This window comes from Elephantulus edwardii, unplaced genomic scaffold (genome assembly GCF_000299155.1).
Source record: "Elephantulus edwardii isolate Elephantulus edwardi_28Jun2011 unplaced genomic scaffold, EleEdw1.0 scaffold00001, whole genome shotgun sequence".
In the NCBI taxonomy this organism is placed as follows: Eukaryota; Metazoa; Chordata; class Mammalia; order Macroscelidea; family Macroscelididae; genus Elephantulus; species Elephantulus edwardii.
This window is the reverse complement of record NW_006399751.1, coordinates 15,092,145-15,115,890: the sequence shown is the minus strand read 5'-3', so window position 1 is coordinate 15,115,890 and position 23,746 is coordinate 15,092,145. Positions and strand designations below refer to the sequence as shown.

At 38.6% G+C, this 23,746-nt stretch overlaps 1 protein-coding gene across 1 annotated transcript in view; it reads right to left on the bottom strand.

The window, feature by feature from the left end:
- The window catches only part of ANKRD44 (ankyrin repeat domain 44), a 209,025-nt gene extending 188,912 nt beyond the window's left edge, over positions 1 to 20,113 (bottom strand). The window contains exon 1 of the mRNA XM_006878739.1: positions 20,024 to 20,113. The gene's annotated coding sequence lies outside the window, so the exon portion shown is untranslated. The remainder of the gene's footprint in view (positions 1 to 20,023) is intronic.
- Positions 20,114 to 23,746: the final 3,633 nt, after the last annotated feature.

Here is a 23,746-nt window from a genome sequence, read left to right as displayed (position 1 = left end):
TCATCCAACACCAGAGTGTCTTTTAAAAATGTCCACCAAAGGAGCTCTGGTGGCCTAGTAGCAGGAAGTGCACTGCAATCCCAGAGGTGCACAGTTCAAACCCACCAGATGCTCTGCTGGAGAAGAAGTGACAATCTCCTCCTGTACCAGTCAGATAAAATTTGATGATACGTACACAAAAATAAGAAAATAAATTTTTAAAAAATCCACCATAATCCTTTGCACTGAACAAAATCCAAATTGTTCAGACAGCTTTGAATGACCTAGTCCTTCCTTTCTTGTCTCTCACCTTCCTTTTCTTTCACTTTGTCTCACTCACTGCCTTCCAGCGCCACTGGTCTTACAATTATAGGAACCCACCATGTTTTCCCTCTAACCACTGGAACTCCAGAGCCTTCCCTAGTGTCTTCATCCTGCCCAAAACATCCCTCAGCTATGCAAAGTCCCTGGTTTCTCATGGCCACTGTCACCACCACTCAAGGAAATCTCTCATCATTGTTTGTTCTAGAGTTTAGACCTGTTTCCTTCTGAGCAGCCTTCTCAACGTGAATCTACCTCCTAACTCATTTCCTTTACCTGCTCGTTGTCCGTCATCCTACTACTTTACAAGCTCCTGAAGACAATATGCCCACAGCACTTAGCACTGCATCTGGGATATAAATCTAGCTCAACAGCTGAACATTGACAGTGTGATCGCACACTGTGTAACAGTGAGCCGTTGATGACCCTCTACAAAACACTTTTTTCTTCAACTTTGACTAAAGATGGATAGTTCTCAAAGTGAGACCCTGAACTCTGCATCACCTTGAGACTTGTAAGAAATGCAAATTATTTTCTTTTACTTTTCAAGGAGAAGAGTGAACTGGGAAGGAGGGGTGGATGGGGGAAAGTGCAGCAATGAATGAATTGAAATTAAAAGTCTCTGTAAATTTTCATTAAAATTAATAATAATAATTTCTAAAAAATTTTTTAAAAACTTTTAGAAAGAAATGCAACTTCTCAGGTTCAGGTTCCACCCTTGACCTCCAGAATAAAAAAACTCTAAGAGGGAGATTAGCAATTTATGTTTTAATAGATGCTTCTGAAGCACCCTAAAGTTTGAGAACAACTCCCACAGACGTGACAGTGAAGTGAAGAGGATGTGAAGCATTTACTGAAGAAGATTAAAAGACTACAGCCTGCAGTCTGGGACACACTGTAATACAAATAAAGTGAAAATCCACACAATTAGACCAAGAGATAACATCATGATAAATGGAAAAGAGACTGAAGTTGTCAAGGATTTCAGTGCCCTTGGATCCATCCTCAACACCCTTGGAAGCAGCAGTGGCATACTGCACTAAGCAAATCTGCTGCAAAGAACCCCATTAAAATGCTAAAAACCAAGGCTGTCACTTTAAAAACAAAGTGCATGTGACCCAAGCTATACTCTTCTCTTTTCATAATTTTTAATTATTATTTTAATACAAGTTTACGAAAAACTTGAATTTCCACTCATTCACTGTAGAACATTTTTCTCCCTAGTAACCCCTCCCCCCAGTTTGCTTTTCTCTTCAAAAAATTCATTCATTGTTACACAATTTCCTCTCTCCCTCTCCACCCTAGTCCACTTTGCTATGTACCTCATATTCTGGACTGTTGTCATGCAAATAATGCCTAATCATATATTCCTTTTAAGTAATTATTTCCCTCATCTGTTCCAATGCAGTGTTCCTTATTTACCTCCTCTTTTCTTAGTTTTCCCCCAACCACCAATGCCAGTCCTGTTTTATAGCAGTGGCATTATGCAATTTTTGTCCTTTAGTGACTGAGATATTTCACTCAGCATAATGTCCTCCAGGGTCACCCATTTTGTATAATATTTCATGAGTTACTTGTTGTTCAGTGCTGCATAGCATTCCATTGTGTGAATATACCACAACTTCTCTATCCTATTTATTTGTTGATGGGAACTTTGTGTTGCTTCCATCTCTTTGCTATTGTGAACAATGCAGCAATAAACATGGGTGTGCATGTATCTGTTTGGGTGGAAGTTCTGGTTTCTTTAGGGTATATTCCCAGTAATGCTATTGATGGCTCAAATGGTATTTCTATTTCCAACTTTTTGAGAAAGCGCATACTGCCTTCCAAAGTGGTTGCACCATTTTACACTCCCACCAACAGTGAATAAGAGTTCCAATTTCTCCATAACCTCACCAGAATTTGTTGTTTGCAACTCTGTTGAACTTTGCAATTGTTACTGGGATGAGATAATATCTCATAGTTGTTTTGATTTGCATCTCTCTTAGACCTAGAGATTTTGAGCATTTCTTCATGTGTTTGTTCACCATCTGAACATCTTCTTTAGGGAAGTGTCTGTTCCTATCTTGTGCCGATTTTGCAGTTGGGTTGTTTATCTTGTTGAGGTGCTGGAATATTCTATACATGCTAGATATAAGGCCCTTATCAGATATGTCATTACCAAATATTTTTCCCCAGTCTGTGGCTTTCCTTTTTACCGTCTTGAAGAAGTTTTTTTGATGTGCAGAGGGATTTGATTCTTAGGTGCCAGTCATCACTTTTATTTTCTCTCCATTGTAGGTTTTTCAGGATGCTTGGTAGACTTCATGTTGTGGATTAGGGCTTCTAGAGTTCTTCCACACTTTTCTCTGATGAAGTTTATAGTCCTTGGTTTTACTCCTAGGTCCTCGACACACTTTGAGTCGGGTTTTGTGTATGGTTTGAGGTGTGGGTCTTGCTTGAGTTTTCTACAGTTTTCCAATTTTGCCAACACCATTTGTTAAAGAGGCTTTTGTATCTCCACTTAACCGATTTCATCTCCTTGTCAAATAATCAGTTGATCATAGGTAGATGAACTACTTTCTGGTTTCTCAGCTCTATTTCATTGAATTCTGAGTCTGTGGCTATACCAGTACCAGTGATGTACAATGTACCAGTATGTTGTCTGACCACCACAGCAGTATAATAGGATTTGAGATCAGAAAGTGAGATGCCTCCTACCTTGTTTCTCTTTTTCAGGAGTGATTTGCTTATTTGGGGTCTCTTTCCATTCCCGATACTGGAAATTGTCTTTTCCATGTTATTGAAAACTGGAATAGGTATTGTATCGAGATTGAATTGAACTTGTAGATTGCTTTTGGTAGACTTGTCATTTTGACAATATTGAGTCTTCTTATCCATGAGCAAGGGATATTCTTCCATTTCTCCAGGTTTCTCTTTGTTTCTTGTAATAATGTTTTGTCATTTTCTTTGAATAGGTCTTTTGTGTTTCTAGTTAGATTTACTTCCAAGTATTTAATCTTGTGGTTAGCTAGCTATCCTCTTTTCAATTGTGCTCTCTCTGTGTGTGAAAACTGCATAAGGAGACCTAAAAAGCACTTATGTTTTTGAATCATTTTATTGGTGAATGGCCAACCATGAATAGCCAAAAGAAGAAACAAACTTCTCTTGGAGGAAGCCCAACTGATGTGCTGCTTAGAGGCAAGAATAGACTGACACAGCATCAGAAACAGCAGACTTAAGCACAGCAGACTGTGAGGAGTGGTGCAGGGCAGGCAGGGTTTTGTTCTTCCACTCACCTGTCAGCTGGTACTGACTCGAGGGTACCTGGCAACAACCACCGTAAAGAATTCCTGAGTTGCTCATTCTCAGTAGTGTACCCCAATGTGTACACTGATAGACAGCTCTAGAAACTAGGTTTATAAAGGCCAAAGATGACATTAGAAACCAAGTGAATATGGGAAATACAATGGAGAATTGATGCCTTTGAGCTGTAGTGCTGGAGAAGAGTGGACGGCTAGAAGAACAAACAGGTTCATCCTGGAGAGGGTGAAGCCAGGCTGCTCCTTGGAGGCAAGGATTCAGAAGCTTTGACATACTTTGGACATGTTGCAAGGCAGGACCAGTCCTTGGAGAAAGACATCATGCTTGGGAGGGTGGAGGGACAGCGCAAGAGAGGAAGACCCTCAATGAGATGGATTGATTCGGTGACTGGGGTAATGGGAGTAGGTGTGTTGAAAACAATAAGATTGGCACAGGATAGAGCAGGTTTAGGGCTGTTGTACATAGGGTCATTATGAGTCACAAGCAACTCAATCGCACATAACAATATCAACAACATGTTCAAGAAAATAAAAGCAGATTTCCTAATGGTAGAATTCTTACGATCTTTATGATAGTAATGTGCATTGTAAATCTCTCTCAAACCATAACTGTGCTTTCCATTTTCTCTCCTTTCAGCATCTGTCAGACTTGTGTTTTGGACTTTTCAGAAAACCACAATCTATTATCAGAATCTATTCTCCTCAGAGGAAGTCCTCCCGGGCATTGTAACCACAGCAATCTTTACTAATGTCTGACTTAATGGTGGCAACTGCTTTAAGTTTTGCACCTCTTTACCTTTTTCAGTCTTTCTTACATTTGAAAAGAAATGCTAAGTATTGAGCACATTTCATACATACGAATATGTTTTAATGTGATTGAAATATATACCTGGAAGCTTCGTGGTAAAAAGATATGCTGCTAACAGCAAGGCAGGCAATTCAAATCGAGCAGCTGCTCCATAGGAGAAAGATGGGCAATTTCCTCTGTGAGATTTACAACCTCTGAAAACCTACTGGAGAGTCAGCTAAGAGTCAGTTCAGACTAGATGGTACATAACAACATACATATGGGGGGGGTGTGGAGAAGGGCAGGGATTGCCCAGTTTTCTCCTTGGGAGTAGGTAGTGCATTGAAACAACCCACTAGGGGGTTGGCAGTGCAACTCCCAGCTAACTAGACCACCAGAGTTCCATCTAGATACTTCTAGACATACACACACACACACACACACACACACACACACACACACACACATTCCAGTACAAACAATTTGGTTAAAGGCAGACCTTTTTTTTTTTTATTCCTTTTTATACTGGTTTATTTACAAGTTCGAATACATTGTTTTGATCTTTCCCATTTCCTTCATCACCTTCCCTATCTCATTATGTGACCCTATGATTACCCTCCCCTCCCCTTGGATCCTAATACTCATTGTACAATAATGGTTGTATATAGTATTTGTCCTTATAGGACTGAGTTAGTTCACTGAGTATAATGCTTTCCAGTTTCTCCCAAGTTAGGTGGTAATTTACAAAACCATTGCTCCTGCCTGCTGTGTAGTATTTCATCATGTGAATGTACCATAATTTCACAATCCATTATGGTTGGATATTTGGGCTGTTTCTGTGTTCTTTCAATGGTGAATAACACTGCTATGGAATTTCTATGCTCAGGTTTTTTGAGGAAGCGCCAAACTGCCTGAAGTGATTGTACCTTTTTACAATTCTACCAACAATGTATTAAGAGTTCCTATCTTGCCACATCCTCTCCAACCTTTATTATTTGCTGCCCTGTTAAACTTTGCCACTTCTACTGGAGTGAGATGATATCGCATCATGGTTTTGATTTGCCAGTGATTTTGAACACTTTTTTTTTCATGTGTCTGTTGGCCATTCAAATATTTTCCTCTGTGAAAATTATTTCCATGTCTTTTGCCCATTTTGTAAAAACAAAGATGGAAGAGGAGATAGGAATGCTCACTATTTCAAGCTGAACTGGAAGAAAAGCAGAATGTAGAGTCTCTTACCTTATAAGAAGTAACCAGTGGTGAGTTTCACTATTTCATTATAAAGAAAGGGGATGGGACCCTTTCAAGACTGAGACTTGGGCAGAGAGCCTTGTCTATCTTCCCCAGTTGAATGGAGATGGATGGGTTGGAAGGAGAAATACAGTGATGAGGCAGCAGCAGACTGTTTAGGTGACTGAAAAACTATCTCTCCCAGCTGACAATCAGGAACCTTGAGAAGGCTGAGCCAGCTTGAAATAGGGAGTTACAAATAAATATTCACACCGAACATCCAGTGTTTACTTCATCAGGATAGTGATTAGCTCCTTAATGAAACTTTACAAGCTCAGTTGAACACACAAAACATTTGCCTCCCTAACAGCAAACAGGTCTGTTTGTAGTGTATCCAGACATTTGGAGCACAGGAGACCCTAGCCTTCAGGGATACACAGTCCAGGGCCTTCCAAAATTTTATGAAGATCAGCGTGGTCAAACCATGATGCAAGAAAGAGGCAGGCTGATCACCAAGAGGTTATTCATGAGCTCACCCATCACATTTATTTGCTTTGAAACGATAGCATTTAATGCCACAGGCCCTGACATACATTTTAGGCATCTGTGTGAAACACAAGCAGCTCTCAGAGGGCACCAGTGACGCAAGGATCTAACACAGTCAACAGTGATTGTGGGATTTCTACTGGGAGGGTTTTAGTGTGACAGTTTAATGGGAGATCTTTTTGAAGGCAAGTTGTTCTTAATTTAGGTTACATGTTAAAATTCAATAAAAATGAAATCTCTAAAGTTATGTCATGAAATATAATGTATATGAATTGCTGAATGGAAAACTAATTTGCTCTATAAACTTTTAATCATATCACAATTAAATGGGTTTTTCATGTTTCTGAAAGGATGTTTAACACAGGAAAAAGAATACTTTTAATTTTTTTAATTCATTTTAATGCATATTTATAGAGATTTTTTATCTCCTCTCATTCATTGTGGCATTTTTCTCCCTGCCCCACCCCCTTCCCCCAGTTCTCTCGTCTTTGAAAAGTAAAAGAAAAATTCGTTCACTGATATACAACCCTTCACACCACGCCCCCCACCCCCAGCCCCGAATACACTCCACTATGCAACCTTCATTCTGGACTCTTGTCATGATGATAATACGAAAAAGAATATTTTTAACTGCTTAAATAAAAAATTAATATTATGGTCATTGCGATTATTATTGTTTTTGCTGTTGTTAGGTGTTACTGAATCAAACATGACTCATAGTGACCCTGCCCTGTCCTAGCCTGTGCCATCTTCACTCTCTCGGACACACATGCACCCGCGGCTGCAGTCACTGTGTCATTCCATCTCAATGGTGGGCATCTGAGAGCTGGATGAGGAGTAAGGATGACAGAAGAACAGATGCCCTTGAGTTGTGCTGTTGGAAAAGAACGCCATTGTTACTAGAAACTAGGAAAAGGATCTCTCTCTCTCATTGCCTTCCATTTGGAATTGACTCGCAACTGATCGCCAGCAGGTTTTCAGAGACTGTGTATCACAGAGATCACCCATCACTCTTCTACAGAGCAACTGCTAGATTTGACAAGCCTGCCTTTGGCTTGGCAGCACAACTCCTTGCTCACTAGTTCACCAGGGCTCTCGAGGAAAAGAATAGATGGAGAAAAAAAATTGAAGCTGTCAACAACTTTCTTTTACTTGGATCCATAATCAAGAGCTATGGCAGCAATGTGAAAAATGTCAAAAGACATTGTGCATTGGAAAGATCTGCTGTCAGGGAACTCTCCAAAGTGCTAAAGAGCAAGGATTTTAGTTTAAATACCTGAGTATTTAAAATATCCAAGTCATGGGATTTCCAATTGCTTCATATACACCCAAAAGTTGGACAGTGAATAAGGAAGACCAAAGAAGAATAGATGTCTTTGAATTGTGGTGTTGGAGAAGAGCACTGAATTGCCCATGGACTCCCAAAAGAACAACTAAGTCTCTTTTAGAGCACGTGTAACCAATGTGCTCCTTAGAGGCAGGGATGGTGAAACTTCATCTTACATACTTTGAGCATGTCATCAGGAGAGACATGTCCTTAGAAAAAGACATAGAGCTGAGGAAAGCAGGTCAGCAAAAGAGAGGACACCTCTCAGGGAGATAGATTAACACAATGACTGTAATAATGGGCTTGGGCATGGCACAGATTGTGAGGATAGCGGAGGACAGGGCAAGGTTCAGTTGTTCATAGGTCACTATGCTCTCTCATCACCAAACCTTTCATGCTGCCTCCTGACACAGGCCTGAGCAGAGTAATCTACCACTGGAAGAGCTCTGGCCACACAGGGAATATGCAGTGATTGCATTTTACTCCTTCTACTGTAGCATTGTTCACTTCCTTTACTATCTTGGTTTACATACCTGTCTCACACGGTGATGTGATCTAGGAGGGAAGGAACCTTGTCCTATTCATTTCATAGTCTTAGTCCCCAGCACAGGGCTCGGAACATGACAGATACTCAACAAATATCTGCGAGCCAAACAGAAATGAACTAAGCATAGCTAAAGAGTCAACTGGTATGTGTGTTTTAAATACTCGAGTGTAACAGGGTTTGAGGAAGTAGACTAATCCAGGTTAGGAAGGGCATTCAGAGAACCAGTTTGAAATTGTTAAATGGCCAAGTAGAGTCCAACTTTATCTCTAGAAACAAGATATTCATTATATGGTTCTAAATTGGATTTTTAAAAACAAAATGCAGAGCAGATTCACTCATTTGATCTTTTCAGAAAAATTTCCCATCTAGGCATGGGCCATTGAGTCAAGATTCAAAATTGCAGGTAGCAAAATCATCTTCATTCTTTAAAAAATCATGCCTATAATTATGTCTACAAAGTCCTTTATAAATAGTACTTTGTCCCCTATCCTTTTAACAGAAATTCAGAAGAAGGATACTTAAATAAGGTCTCCTCAAGAAAACCCAGGCTCTTCAGTTATTCTGTACCTACATCTGAAGACTTGTCAGAGCAAAACAAACTTTCCTGAATCTTAGAACCCTGCCTACAGCCAGGGTTCTAATACTAATTTAGGGTAAATATAAAATTTATATCCTGAGGGGGTTTTTCCCCTTGGGATAAAACCTAGAAAAGTTTTCTAACATGAAAGAAACATATATAAAAATATATTACCTATTTATTAGGGAATTCTACTTTCTAAAATACCAAAAACTAAATCACAATGGGGGAGGGGCAGAAATGACAGAATTTTGTAAATATAATTTTGAGTAGAGTCAGCCATGCTAAATAAAAGCCATTCTCTGAAATATCATTTTAAGTGAAACCACTACAGAACGCAGTTTGGCCCTTCCTCAGAAAGCCAGGAGCTTAGTCCAGTAATCTCAAAGAAATAGGAGGCATGACACTACCTGATACACACTCCATGTTTACTGCAGCGTTACCTATAATATCAAAGAGTTGGAAACAACCCCAATATCCATTCATGGACAAATGGCTAAAAAACCCATGGTACATTCACACAATGGAATATTATGTACAACTGAAAAAGAATAAAAAACCTTGAGAAATACTGCACCGTATGGATGAGTCTAGAACAAACTATACTGAGTGGAAACAGTCAGTAACAAAAGCACAATTATAGTCTAGGATCACTAATATAAAAAGCCAAGGAACAGTTTACACAGAGATAAAGTTCAACATGGAGGGCTAACAGGGATGTGGAGGGAGGGAAAGGGAAGTGAAAATTAACAAACAGATATGTTAGATGAAAGGAAAGACACTATACAACAGAGGGTTGATATTGTAATTGAGTACATTAAACGTGTTAATATTATAAAGCACAATGTCTCTGAATGACTGAATGAAAAAACCATTATGTTTCATAAACTTTCACTCAAATGTAAAAAATGCATTTCAAAAATTCAAAAAGGGAAAAATAATTTTTTGCGGAAAATGAAAATATTTTCTTTTTACAGATTATAATCTTTACTGACTATATTTATTAAGTCCCGCTTCTAGTGTATTTCTAGGGTTAATATAAGTGTTCCTGCATAGCAGCAGTGGAGAGCACCTGGCAAACAAAAGGGAGATACAGTTATGATTCAAGGACTCTATGGAGCCACGAATGGACACACTGTGATACAAGCCTTGATAGAAAGAAGTAAATGAAGTAATGTTCATGGATCAAGATCTCAAATACACTATGTGGAGTAGAAAAGGCAAGTGTGATGATTCAAATAAACTGTGTACTTAACATTTTTAAAGATATATTCTTTGGGTATGCATATACACACACATTAAAAGTAACAGTAAAATCAGAGTATATAAAGGTAAGAATGGAAGATACATAAACATCAGGATAGTGGTTGTCTGGGAAAGGAGGGTGGTTGGTCCGAAAGATGAAAAAGAGTGTTTCAGCTATGTCCATCCATCTCTAGACAGTGTCTTCACTGTTGCAGGTATGAGTGATTTGATCATAAGCAAAAACTCATCCAGGCTCTGAGGGAACTGACAAGGAGGCAGACAGACAGGGACAGATAAATAAATACACTATATATGCCAGATGGTGGGAAGGCAAGGAGTAAGGGGCTAGAGGCTGGTGAAAGGGTGATATTTCACAAGAGAAGATAAGGAGGAGTACCCCAGAGGAAGATGAGCAATCTCTTCCCATGTGATTAACTGCCTCTAAAAATCCACTGGAAGGTCAACTGTGGGTCAGTTCAACTCTATTTTACACAAAAACAACATTCCATTACTAAGAATAGATCCCAAAGAAACCAAAGCTAATCCCAAGGAAACACAAATAGGCATATAAGCACCTTTGTTCATTGCAGTGTTATTCACAACAGCAAGAAAATGGAAACAATCCAAATGCACATCAACAAATGAATGAATAGAGAAATGGTAGTATACTCACAAAATGCAATACTATGTAGCACAATGTAGTACTCAGAACATATGACAGAATCTGGCAGAATCTAGTGGGCATTACGTTAAGTGAAATAACTCAATCATCAAAGGACAAATATTGCATAAGACCACTACTGTGAAATAGGATGATATCTGAGGGATTGGGGGTGAAGAAGAAAAGAAATAAAATGTGCTAATGAACACGACAAGGTGGGAAGCAACTTGGGAAGAACTGAGATAAGGACAATACAGCTGTTGCAATTAACAAACAGGAAAAAGATACGCACAGCTCTTCAAAAGGGAAAAGGGCAGAGGAAAGGGGTGCAGAAGAAAGGAGAAGAAATCACGAGGACGGCAGAGCTTGGTGGGAGCTGAGGGAGTGTGAGGTAGTAAGCAAGGTGCAATGAGGACTTGATAGATGGAGTGAGATGTTATAAAACAAATGTACAATAGAAATTCCACATGACCAAACTATCCCAATGGTAGGAATATACCCCAAGAAAATGAGAAATGAAACATAAATGGATATATGTACACCTAGCAGCATTATTCACAATAGCTAGAGTACAGAAACAGCCCACATGCACATCAAAAAATGAATGAAATGAGAAATTGTGGTGCATTTATACAATGGGATATAATGCAACATTAAGGAACAATTATTTCACAAAAATACTATATGAGAGAGTCTAGGGAGCATTATCTTGAGTGAACTCAGTCTAAGGACAATTACTATGTAAGATTATCATTGTAAAAATAGGATAACTAGTAAGATGTGTATAAATGTCCACAAGGGGAAAAAGAATAGGGGGAAGGAGGCAGAAAAATGAGAAGAGTAAAATCACTAGGTAGCAGAATTTAGTGGGCAGATAAGGCAGGGGTGGGGGGACAGTGAAGGTATAAAAAAGACTCAATGAGGACTCAAAAAGAAGGGGTAAGAGCTGAAATAGAGCAATAGTAGTTAATTATATAAGCTACAATGTATATGAATGATTGTATAAAATACAATGTAAATGAAAGAGCACATAAAACAATCCACCAGACTGCCCTACCATAGAGCATTTGGTGGATTTGAACTGCATGCCTTCAGGATTGCAAGCCACCAGAACTCCCTACAATGTGTATAAGTGATTGTATAAAACAAAATGGAAATGAAAGATGATATAAAACACAAAGTACATTCATGAAACATAATGCATATGAATTATTGTACACATCAATTTTTTTAAAACACCCTATAATGTATAAAAGTTATTATATAAAAGAAAATGTACATGAATGAAACAATGTATACAAATTATTTTATAAATATAAATGATAATATAAAACACAATGTAAATCAAAGAAACATAATGTATATAAAGGATTGCATGCAAACCATTTCAAAAAGATGTCTGTACAGCTTCACTTGATTCAATCTTAATCAAAACTAACACAAATTATTTTACATCATGTCTAATATGAAATGAGGTTTAAAATTAAGTAGAAAGACTTTCAAATGTATAATATTGTCATCTAGTTTCCCATTCATACACATTGTCAGACTTTAGTATCAGAGAAGGAAACTCCTCTGAGGTTCCCCCCAAAAGGGAAAGCATGATGACCATTCTGAGAAGCCACTGATTGGTTCTTAGGTGCCATTGAGTAACTGTTATATACAACAGCACAAACGCTTGGTCCTGCATCATCTTCAGAATTGTTACAATGTTAAGTCTTCTTATCCATGAGCATGATATGTTTTTCCATTTACGTGGATGCATTTTGGTTTCTTGCAGTGTTATTTTACAGTTTTCTTTACATAACTCTTTTGTATCTCTGGTTAGATATTCTTAAGTCTTTAATCTTTTTGCTAATTATTATAAATAGCTTGTTTCCCTATTTCTTCTTCAGGGTTTTCTTTTTTTGGTGTTGAGGAATTTTAGGTTTTGTGTGTTGATCTTGCACGAAGTCACTTTGCTGAGTCTGAATTAGTTCCAGTGGTATTCTTACTTTGTCCCTGGGATTTTCAATGTTTAGGATCATATCATCTCAAATGGGAATGGTGCTATTTTTTTCTTTACTAATTTAGATATCTTTTATTTCTTTTTATTGCCTTATTTTCCTGGCTAGGACTCCAATAAAATATTGAATAGGAGAGGTGACAGAATGTATCCTTGTTGGTTCTCCTTTCCAAAGAGAATTACTTATTCTTTCTACATTCAAAAATAATATTGGCTGCAGGTTTTGCACACATGACTAATTTCCTTCTATTTTGCTCAGAGTTTTTAGTAGGAATGGGTGTTAGATTCTGTCAAATGCTATTGCTGTGTATAGAGTGAAATGGTTGTATGTGGTTTTATTCCTTTTGCTTTATCTCTGTAATGGATTACATTGATCATTTTTTTTTAATGTTGAATCAATCCTGCATATTATTGTTGTTGTTATATTCTATTGAGTTGTCTTAAACTCATAGCAACCTTATGAATAACAGCTCTAAACTTTCCTTATACTGAACCAACTTCCCCACCTCTTACTTACTTGATCCCACTGAAGATTTTCCTCTCTTGTGCTGACCCTCTACCTTTCTAAGCGTGACTGATGTACTTCACCAAGAACTGGCCTTTCCTGATAACAAGCCCAAAGTATGTAAGTTGGCCTTTCCCCATTCTTGCCTCCAAGGAGCATCTTAAGTCACTCTATTTCAAGATAGTGCATTACCACATACAGATGTAATAAAACATTTTTAAGAAATAATCTTTTCATTATTTCCAACACATTATTATAAGCCACAGAGTAATATATGGTTATTCCTCTAGAAAGTTTAAATTTTTTAAATACAATTTTTCTTTTATACTGGTTTACTTACAAAGTCCATATACATTGTTTTTCACAACAGATCTTCCCCACTTCCTTTACCCACCCCTAGAAAGTTTAAAATTATTTTATCACGTTTCTCCACTTGTAACCTAACTTTTACCACACAATTCAATTGTGTTTAAATATATATAGGAACCTAAAACATTGGTATTTTAATGATTAAACCTTCCTCCCATCTAACAATAGAGTCCCATTTATTCACATTTATATTCTCTCCCAAAGTTAATATCTAATGTAAAATAGCCATAACTTTTATCCTGTAGATGTTCATATCCTCAAAATATTTATAAAATATATAAATTGCTAGAGTTATTTATGCTATAAAAATATCTAACAAATATAAAGTAATGTGATTACCATTATACAGGAAATATTTCTGTTGTTGAAAACCTCTATATAATCTAGAAGATGCAAATCAAGTCCCTTTGTATTATTTCTCTCATTATAGCAAATGGCTATCAGGACTTAATGTTCTGGAGACACAAGACCCTCAGAAGATAATGAGGGATGATGCCTACCAGATCTGCATTCACATACTGCAAATGGCCATGAAGCCACATCTCTGTAGCATGCTCAGTGCCATGTGGAGCTCATGAATCATTCTCTGCAGGGCACAGGGCATAACTTCCAGACCACAGTCCCACTTCCTGAGCAGCAGCCCAACAGGGGGAGGCATGTGTCAGAATAGCCAGGAGCATGCTAAGCACCTAGTCCCAAGATTTTTTAAAAAGCCCACGATGCCTGGAACAGTGAGAGGACCACCAGGGCCTCAGTCCAAGACCAGGGCCTGAGATGCAGGTGGCCAGAGAAGCCTTAATTGCCAAGTACTCGATGATCTCATTCATGGTTGGCAAAAGCAGTGGCTTAGAGGCCAGATTTGGCCCACACACATGTTTTCTTTGGCCTCCACAGTGTTGGCCAATTTTTTGGAACCAACATTTAACAATTTAGAGATTTCACATAAAAGTCAGATTTCCTGTGTTTTCCCTTGACAAGTCTGAGTCTGGGCCACCCTGAACTTGCATTCCGGCCTGGAAACACTAGAGGAAGATCAAGTGCTTTATCACAGGCACTGAGAATGTCCAGCTTTCAATGATGCTACCTGAGCCCTCAACCTCTTGTAAACTGCCATCATGCTGGTGCCAACTCATGAGGACCTCACTTATCACAAAGCAAAGCATTGCCTAGTCTTAGGTCACACTCACAATTGTTCATCACAGTTGTTTGAGGCTGTTGCAACTATTGTATCGATACTTTTCACTGAGTATTTCTGGCATGTTTGCAAACCCTCTACAAAACACATTATCTTTTTCTAGCACTTGGTCCTTCCTGATCCCATGTTCAATTGTGAGCAGGCACCCTCACTTGTAAGGAGCATTATGACAGGATACATCTAAGGTAAATGTGTTTGTTCTGTCATTCCATAGCATAGTCAATATCATTTGTTAACATCATGCCCCAAATGCCTCAATTCCGCTTCCATTTTCCCTTCTTACTGTTCAGCTTTCACGTGGATATGAAGGAACAGAAAATACTATCACTTCCTTGCCCCGAACAGTTTCTGAATTAGGTCTAATTTAGAAGTCTGTGGGCTGGCAAACAACCACAGGTCCTAAGCATTATATCAGCATTGTCATTAAAAAAAAAAAAGAAAAAAATCAAGTAGGATATATTTGAGTGAAGAAGAATACATAAAACCTAGAAACATGAAAATGCCTTGTTATATGGCTTATATATCCAAGACAATATGACATGACTGAATCAAGCTAAGAAAAATCTAGAGAAGAGATTATATTTAATTCATTGTTCTTTAAGTAGAGTCATTCTTGGACCCTTCTAGGTGATTAAAAAATATTTTGTATGTTTACATGAAACTACAACACACAGAGAAGAAAAAAAACATAAGCTCACTATTTATAATTTACCTTCTAAAAGAAATTCCTCTCAACATACAAAGTCAGAGGTTTTATTTACTTGGTAGCAGGCCACCACCGGTTGAATTGATACTCACAGTCGAGAATCACAACTTCAATGATTGTGTCTTAAGATGTAGTATATTAAAAAAAAAAGATGCCGTATATTATATTCATGTATAACCCCTTTCCATCTTGGAATTGGAGATAGTAAGCAATATATACTAATATACTTGGGTCAAACCCCATTAGCACAAATAATAAACTTTAACAGCTTGCTTGACAAAACTATTCTATTGTGTAAAATAGACTGAATACAATGAGCAATTTAATCTGACTAAAAACATTATTATACAATTAGTAAAATCAAATACACACTGTATATTTAGTGACAGTGAGGAATTTTTAATTTTATTTAGTACTATAATAGTATTTGGTGCTGTGTGTGTGTGTGTGTGTGTGTGTGTGCGCGCGCGCGCACATGCACGTGTATTCTTATGTGTGAGAGATACTTTTAAATAAAAATGCATGTGTTATCATGTAAGATTTCCAAATCTCAGAACTAAACTCTTTCACAGTTGTTAAGGACTTGAAACACCATTTAGCCTGAGCATGAGAAGGTATCAATTTACATGCTAACTCCAGTTTAATAGTTCTGCTCTCAGATAGATGAAATATTGGTCTCATTAAGACTCAAAGGTTGAAAAAAGTACTGAGCCCTTATTGATACCTTCCAAGCAGAAGGGGGTTGGGGGGAGCAGAGATAGGAGTATATAGGCTACATTTCAATCCCCTTTGGAACCTCCAATCTAGGAGTATTTCAGGGACCTTAGTATTACTTACTAAGTATTACTTAGTATTACTTACTAAGTCAATGTATAACATATTTAGGCAGCTCTTTCTATAAAATTGTGATTTTTTTAAAAATATATATACTTGAGCTGAAATCTTATTTTTTGAAACCTAGAACCTCATGACACAATGATGAGTCTAATTCCTTTTTAGGTTGACAGTGTTTGAACTATTTGGGACAGTCTTCTGTCCTTTCCAAGTCTAAAATATCAGTTTCTTCAACCACCTCTTATACAGCATCGTTTCCTCCCTGCCTTTACTACATGTCAGCAACAGGTGTCAATTTGTGCCTCTCTCTTTTCCCACATGATACACTGAGACTTCTCTGTTGACTAATAGTGTTATAACATAGTCTCTAAAAGATCTTTAATAAAACAAAACAAAACAAAACAACCTCAACACATTGCTATTGAGTTGGAATCAACTCATAACTGACCCTCCACTGGGTTTCCAAAGCTAAAAGACATGTAAGGAGAAACTGCCCATTTTTCCCCCCAAGGAGCTGCTGGTGAACTTGAACTGCCAAAGGTGCAGCCTTTGGATTAAACTACACCCTAGAGCTCCCTAAAATGTCTCTCTTGGATTCACATTTTTCTTCTCTGTGTCTCTGTACTATTTTCCACCTTGAGTTCGATTTGGCTAAAAAAGATGGAGACCTCTAAAAACTTTCGAGCCATCAGCTATGCCTGGTTCAGTTGAAATGGATTTCTCAAAGCACACAACTGTCATCCCACATGCAAGACCTTGGCATATCATTAGTCACGGAAACCTCTCCTGGTCTACCTGTGCTTCTCAAATCAATCTACAGCTTTCCATTCTTACAGAGAGAACTTTCCAGTTAGACAATTGAAGCCCAAGGAAATCTGACAAAGTTGAGCAGACCCTCTATTTAACACAGGCCATGGTTTTTGCAATAACTTATTATGCATCAGAGAGTTGGACAATGACTAGGGAGGATAGAAGGAGAATTGACGCCTTTGAGCTGTGGTGCTGGAGAAGAGTATTGAATGTACCATGGACTGCCAAGAAAACAAACAGATTCATCCTAGAGAGGGTTAAACCAGGCTGCTCCTTGGAGGCAAGGATTCTGGGGCTTTGCCTGACATACTTTGGACATGTTGTAAGGAGAGACAGGTCTTTAGAGAGGGACATCATGCTGGGTAGAGTAGAGGGACAGCGCAGGAGGGGAAGACCCTCTATGAGGTGGATTGATTCAGTGACTGGGATAATCGGGATGGGTGTGTCAGAGGCAATGCGATTGGCACAGGATAGAGCAGGGGTTAGGGCTCTTGTACATAGGGTCGCTATGAGTCGCAAATGACTCGACGGCACATAACAACAACAACCACAACAACAACCACATATTGGCACAACATAAGTAATAATGTGGACTTTCAGTCTTTCACTCAACATGCATCCAAGGGCTGGATGAGGCACATTAACTGAATGAAAGTTAACAATATAATGACCATATGATCAAGCTCATTGCCTCTCAAGAGGCAAAATACAGGGATGAGTAACTGAAGAAGTTGAACATGATCAGAGAGGTATAGAGAGCTACGGGAGTTTAGAGAACAGAGGGACTTTTTTGGCTGGGTTGGGAAGATGGCAGAGAAAGCAACAGAAAAAAGTGAGAAATAAGGACAATTTTTGGAGGAAGTAGTGGGTCTGGAAGAGTTAATGGGATTCAGACAAGAAAAAAGGTGAGAGAATAGAAAAATCAACACCACACTGAAAAATTTGGTTTGCTTGAAGCAAACCACGGAGTTTATGAATACCTAAAAATAACATTTGGGACGACACAGAGAGATCAAGTTGAATGTATTGCTTTCTATACCAGGATCACTTAATCAATGGATATTGGTACCATTGAGCATATGATAATTAAAAATAAAATGTTAAGGAAAAAAGAGGAAAAGAAAAAAATCAGGGACATAAAACAGGGGTTGGGAGAGGAGAAAGTAAATAATTGAGGAAAAGAGTCACTTTGTCAGAAGTGACATAATGGCAGTAAGGAGAGTTGGGGTTTTTAGTTTATATGTAGATGTGGCTACGTGACTGAGTTCCAGCTACTGAAATATGAGCAGACATGAAGTTTGCCACTATTAAGCTTGTCTTAAAACACACACACATACACACACAGAGACAAAAATCCTTTCATGCTTTTCCTCCAAGCTCTTTTAACCCATTTGGGCTAATAATTTAGAAGCCACATGCTGACATGTGGGATCCTATGTGGAAGGGATCATAAGAGAAATAAACTCCCTTATGTTTGAGCCATCCTAAATTTAGGAACCTAATCATATCCACCAGCTGCTCCTCAGGAGAAAGATGGGCAATATCTTCCCATGAGATTTACTACTTCTGAGAAACCATGGGAGGGTCAGCCATGAGTTGGTTCCGCATAAATGGCACATAATATCAAAACCAATAAAGGGTACTGATTCAGTAACACAACTAAAGTAAAGCTACCTTTTCATTGCTGACCACTGTCAGTTCTCTAAAGGAGAAATAAAGGCCATTCAAGAGCTAGAACAATCTTCCTTAGTGTGTGTGGCTCTGAATAAAAGTTGGGTTTGCTCACAATCATTGGGAAAAGATAGTAACCTTGCCTTGGACTTGCCTGGGCTTGGACCACAGCCACAAAACAGGCTGAGTAAATTCCAGTGATGTCAGACCCTGGACGGTGAGCCTGCTTGCCTTACCTCCTCTCAGAAGAACAGGTCATGCCCTGCAGGCCCTGGACAAATGCCTCAAAGCTTCTCAAGTAGACTGCCCTTAGCCTCAGCTGTGCTTCCCTTGCAAAAATGTCACATAACATTGTCCCTGTTGTTTCTAGTGCCAGCTGGAGAGAAGCTGCCAAGAGCTTTTACAGATAGCCATGCAAACCTGCACTCAATAGAACAACGGCTGCACAAAGTGACTCGTCTTCTGAATAAAGCAGTTGACCAAATGAACAGAGATACACCCTTAGACAGAATAGCTTTCTCCACAGTAAAGCTCTCTTTACACTGAAGATGTGTTGGGCCATTCTGTTGTTTTTACTTAACTAACATGAGATACATCAAAGAAGACTCCTTTCTTTAATAGACTCGAACCATTGGGTAATTAAGTTGCATTAAGAGAATTAGTAGCATGAATAACCGCACTTAATTGCTTGTTTAATTCAGAGCTAGGAAATTTTTAAAAAGTTAAATTATTAACTTTGTCTGTCTCAAGAGCTACAAGATTCCTTGATCATTAATTTTTTGGAAGTGAAAGACCCTTTTAAGAATCTAATAAAATGCCTAGCCCTTTTCACAGATATGTTGTTGTTGTAGGTATGCTGTAATGTATGACTCATAGTAGCCCTAAGAACAATAGATCTGAACCTTGCTCTGTCCTGTGCCAGCCTCACAATCTCTTGAGCCCACTGCGGCAGTCACTATGTCACTCCACCTGGCTGGGGGTCTTTCTCTCTTTCACCAACCCTCTACCTTTCCAAGCATGATGTCCTTCTCCGAGGAACAGCCTCTCCTAGAAACATCCCCAAAGTATGTGAGATGAAAGTGCAGCTAGAGTGCTCCTTGGAGACTAAGATGATAATGCTTCATCTTACATACTATATATATATTTGGAAGCAGGAGTGGCATCCACTTCCTAAACAACATGCTGCTAGAAGCGCTATGAACTTTGATAAATGTCAATAGTTATAGAAAGGCTTCAGGTCTTTTGTTCATAGGGTCACTATGAGTTGTGCTCCATTCAGCAGCATGTGTGTGTGTGTGTGTGTGTGTGTGTGTAGGGGTCTATGGTACAGAAAGGGTTAAAACCCCTGCTCCTGCTCACAGGTTCTGAGCAGACCCACCCACCCCATCAGCCACAGCATCTCTTACCAGAACATTGACATCTTCAGTTTTGTGGATGAGCGTCTGAATCTCCTCTAGATCTCCACTGAAGATTGCTTGGACCAGTGGTGGCTGAAAACACAGGAGAATGAAAATTAGCACTTTAATTAAACACACTTGATTGCCTTCAGATGTGCATGGCTAATAGAGGATTTGTTTCATAAGAGCTGCTCAGCAATCATCAAGAATTCATCAGAGAAAGATGAATGACTTGGGCCCTACCCTCACCAGAAGACTAGTGAGGAGACATTTACCTCAAGAAATAACTAGAGAGAGTAAAGGCAATGGGAAAGATTCAAGGACACCTGAGATCACAGGATGATGGTGGGCATAATTCAATAGGGATTAAGTTTCTAAAACATAACGCATGGCTATGACTGTATGGAACACTGTGAATGAAGCAAAGTGTGAAACAAAGTGTCTATGAATTTTGTATGCAAACCAATATCATTTTTTTTTAAAAAAAAGAAGTAACTATAATATGCTATGAAAGCCATCATGATAATCACATCTAACCTGGGGCTATCAACTAAAATGAGTGTAAAAAGAAAATCACTTGAAATTAACCTTGAGAGACCCATAAATTCCCTGTCGAGGAAAGCTCCACATATGTGGTTTTATGTAATGTTTTCCTAATGTTCCCCCACCTCTAATTGACAACGTTCCTTAGCAGCCTCAAATAATTCCATCAGATGTTAATGGCAGCTTTTCTCACCAACTGACACTTCTTTGTCAATGGCTGTAAAATCTTGGAGATCATTCCCTCATGCATCTCTAGGTGTAGCCAACAAGTACTGTTTTAGACATAACTGTATCTACTGTCCATTTAAAGGGATGTGAAGAGGAAGTAGAGAGCAAGGTAAGAGGCGATGCTCTTATTACAGAAGTCACTTATGTTAAACAAAGCCTCAACATACAGTAGGAGGATTTAGAAAACATAAGATAAAGAGCAGCTTTGCTGTGTAAGTGACCAAAATGGGACTTTAGTACTTAAAGTTTTGATAGCTTTATTTTATTTCCTCAAAACCTGGATTCTCACAGAGCAATGGGGAGGGGGGAAGCATTTGTTTTATGTACATGATGTGTTTCATGTACATGATGTGTTTCTTGTTATTAAACACTAAGTCAAGGGCTTGCATTCTTTTATGTTTTTAACAAGATGCCTCAGAGTGAATTTAAACCATTAATCTTTTAGTACCATTTTTATCATTGCAAACATAATTGTTGCCTCGATTCCATGTAAGGGGGGGATTCATAGTCTGTAATGAGTTGCACTACTAAGCCAAAGGCTGCATGACTCTGATAGTTTGGATCTATCCAGAGCACCGTAGGAGAAAGACACGCAGTCTGCACCAGATACAATTTACAGCCTTGGACATTGGGTGGAGGATACTGTGAGTCAGAACCAACTGACCAGCAGTGAGAGAGTGAGTGAATGATACAGATAAAGTCCATCACTCATTGAGGTCTAAGGAAGAGGCTCAACTGGTTTAGAACACCTGCTCCAGCTTGCAGTGAAGTTCAGCCCCCCCCCCCAAATTTCTTAAGAAAACCATCAATTTTTCCTTTTAGCCAAATGATTGCACAGTAAGCTTGCTTTCTATTAGAGCTGCAAGTTCTCTACTAATCGCTTGTATCATTAAAAGTTAAAGTGACAGAGGCTGTCACCAATAATCAGTAACCACAGTGGATGGTCATCAGCCAAGAAGTCCCCAGAAGATATGCCAGCATTTAGTTCCAAGTTCCTGGTGTGCTGCTTCTCTTTCTTGGGCTGATTCAAGATTACCAGCCTGGAAGAAAACATCCTGCATTCTAACCAGAAGTGAGGCTGGACACTAGACAGTAGGCAAGAAGGGTGAAATGATATAGCTAAACATCTGTCCACACTTGAGCATTCTAAATACAGCATGCCACTGAAACAAGTGTGAGTCTATTGTTAGTGACTAATAACTGATGCAGCAAAAGCTGACCACATGAAACAGCCAACTTATACGTCCAAGCCGAAACATTTCCGTAGGTAACTGATGGCAATTTCTTTTCATGAGGCCGTACATATGTTTTTGTAAAAGGATAACAAAGATTGTCTGAGTCATTAGATTTAGGCAAGAGTTTCTAGCTATATATATTTTTTTAATAAATTTTTCTTTTCTACTGATATACGGTTCATATACATTGTTTTTGACACGGGATATTTCTCCCATTTCCTTTACCCACCCCTCCTCCTACTCATCAAATTGTCTGTCCCTATGGTTACTCCCCTGACCATCCTCATCACTTTGCTCCTACCCTCTCCCGCTTGAAGCCTCATACCCATTTTACTAGTTATGTATTTCTACAATAATGGTCAGTATTTGTCCTTATGGGACTGAGTTAGTTCACTTAGCCTAATGCTCTCCAGTCTCTCCCAAATTATGTAATAACTTTCATAATCATTACTCTTGCATACTGCATAGTATTTCATCATGTGGATGTACCACAATTTTGCAATCCATTTGACTGTGGTTTAACATTTGGGCCGTTCCCATGGCTAGCTATATTTCTGTGGACCTCACTGTGTTATCTGTAAGAGTGCCATTCAGTATTGTTTTGTTTTGACTCTTTTGTTATTTTTTTAAAACTTAGGGAGAAGTTCACTCCCTTATAGAAAGACAAAATCTGTTCCCCTTAAGTAGAGAGCATGAGAAGCAAACAAAACACAGAGTTCACTTAAGAATTAAAAAAAAATTTAATAAACCACAGGGTGAACCAGTACTAAGTTTGAAAATGTCTTCTATAGTATAGGCAGCCAAGTAAAAGTCTATCAGAATATTTCCAATCATTACCAAAAAGTGAAATAGCAGAAAATCCCAACTATTAGTAAAGTTTTAAGCAGAAATGTACTAATTGGACACCAAATTACCACATCAGGAAATGTAAAATATATTATCTAATATTTTCCAAAATAAAAGCCAAAAACAGATATTAACTACAAGTTATTCAAAGACTAATTATCTAGTTTGCTGTCCTCTCCTTCCTGGGATGCCCTTGGTCATTTCTCTTCTCTTTAACACTCATTAGATTCTTCCTGAAATGATAAGTAGGGAGCTCTGGTGGCCTAGTGCAATCCCGAAGGAATGTAGTTTGAAACCACCAGCTGCTCTTCAGGAGAAAGACAGACAGTCTCCTCCCATGCAATTACTTGACTGGAGGGTCAATTACGGGTTGAATCCAACTTGATAACACACAACAACAACTAATGATGGGTAACCCAAGGAAAATGATACCAAACTATGTCACATTTGTTACTAGTTTCTCACAAAGGGTTATCGGGAAGAAAACTGAAACCACCATATCAATTACAGTGAAATGTGGAGGCAATGTTGATTTTCACCGATCTGTCATCTCTACCTCCTCTCCCATATCAGGGAAATTAATGCTATGGTATTAGACTGACCTAAGAGTAAAGCCTAGTGCCTCTGTTCTCTAAGATCTCTCAGTTAGCTTTCTCATCTGCAGAATGGGGTGACAAGAGGTGTCTTCTCAGATGGCCTCTCTGCACAGAGCCAGACACCTAGTATGCACTTAATGCTAACAATTTTTGAAGAATGAGTAAACAAGTTCAAACACCTTCAGAACAAAGTCTATTCACTTCAGAGTGAAAAGTGATCTAGAGAGAGTTCCTAAAAAAAAATCACAGAGCAAATAAATCAAGTCAGGATGAAAACCAGGATA